We start from the raw sequence: 1,967 nt of genomic DNA on the forward strand, positions 1-1,967 counted from the left end.
TGGCTTATTTTGTGGGCTCGAGTTTTAGGAGCATATAAAGAGGGATGAAAAGTTAGCGATTCCGGAAATGTTCCGCGGCAGCTTACAAACACCTTTTGACACAGCCGGCTTCTGGTTACACTTTGTGATGGAGCATTTGTAAAATCCCTCACGTCTCTAAAAATTCCGTCCGACTTAATAGTCCGATGCCCGCCCGCAAATTCACTGTCAGTAAACCTGACGTGCTGGCTTCGTCTTGCCTTGGTGGAAGTGTGTGACTTCCTGGCGTGGCTGAGCCAATGCCACCAGGAGAGGCAGAGACATCCAGTTGAACAGGGGGGTGGGGAGGCAAGGAGTCGGGCTCCCTGCAGGCTTGGTCCGGGCGCCAGAGTCGCTGGCTGCTGGGGGGGAGCTTGGAGGAGGCATAGCCTTGGAGGGATCCCACGTGGCCTTTCGCCCACTCTCCTCCCCAGCACTGCTACCCTCCCAGATCCAGTGTCCCTGTTTCCCTCTCCTGGCCTTGCCCGAGCCCAGATCGCGGCCCCTCTTCCCCCCGCCCCGATCCCCACTGGGGAGACTGTTCACTTCCTTGGCAGGGGAAGGGGGCGGAGCCTGAAGCGCATGCCGTGTTGTCCCATGTCCCCGGCAGGCCTGTCCAAGCACCTTCTCGCTAAAGGTGACCTCTCCCCACAGAGCCAGGTTCATGCTTACTGTCAGCGGGGGGCTGAAGTCGGCTCACACCCGCTCATGAGAGCGGATTCCTACATTTTCAGGCATTTTCTAAACGAGCTGTTAAAACACTGGTGGCTCAGGATCAGCCACGGTGGGGGTGGGGGGAGCAGGTACACCATGGGGACCGGCCGACACCGCACACACTCCAGATCAGGCCACCACGGCTCACCACTTGGAAGATTCTTCCGGGACAGAGGATGGGAGAGTGTGACCCGGCTGGCCTGCAGCTAAAGTCACAACGGGCGAGAGACGGAATGGGGGCCCAAGCCCAGGTGTCCTGAGTCCCAGTGTGATTCCTTTGCACAAGATTGTGGCTGATGTTCATTTATGTTGACCGATTACCATCTCCCTCATTAGCGGAAACTGTTTGTTGCAATTCCACAAATCTTCATGCCTGCACCGGACGGGGCTGACAAGACTCCTCTCTCAGAGCATCTGCGGTGCTGGGATCGTGCCCCCCGCCCGAGGACTCTGCAGGCTCTGGATGATCCTGGAACACTTTCGAGATCTAGAGTCTGGGCGGGGGGCTTGGTAAATCAGGCTCTGCATGATCCTGGCACACTTTCGAGATCTAGAGTCTGGGCGGGGGGCTTGGTCAAATCAGGCTCTGCTGTCATCCCGATGTAGGAGCCACGGCAGAGCGGGCCCCTCCTCAGGCTTGCCGGCGCTGTTCTTGGTGGCCCTGGCAAGGTGTCCCCACCCGGGCTCACGTCTTCACCCGCATGCTTCCGAAAGCCTGGTTCGTGCCTGGACATCCTCCGTCTTCATTTCATGGAACCCTGCCCTTCGGAACATCACGAGCCGCTCGACTCAAGATATAGGTATATTCTGGGGCGCCTGGGTGGCTCAGTCGGTTGAGCGTCTGACTTCGGCTCAGGTCATTATCTCGTGGTTCATAAGTCCGAGCCCCACATCGGGCTCCCTGCTGTCAGCGCAGAGCCGGCTTCAGATCCTCTGTCTCCCATCTCTCTGCCTCTCCCCCGCTCATGCACCCGCTGTCTCAAAAATAAACATTAAAAAAAAAAAAGAGGGGCACCTGGGTGGCTCAGTCGGCCGAGCTTCCGACTTCGGCTCACGTCACGATCTCACGGTTCGTGAGTTCGAGCCCCGCGTCGGGCCCTGTGCCGACAGCTCGGAGCCCGGAACCTTCTTTGGATTCTGTGTCTTCCTCTCTCTCTGCCCCTCCTCCGCTCATACTCTGTCTCTCTCTCTCTTTCTTTCTCTCTGAAAAGTAAATAAACATTAAAAAAAAAGAT

This window comes from Panthera pardus, unplaced genomic scaffold (genome assembly GCF_024362965.1).
Source record: "Panthera pardus isolate Hobbes unplaced genomic scaffold, ASM2436296v1 HiC_scaffold_16, whole genome shotgun sequence".
Classification (NCBI taxonomy): Eukaryota; Metazoa; Chordata; class Mammalia; order Carnivora; family Felidae; genus Panthera; species Panthera pardus.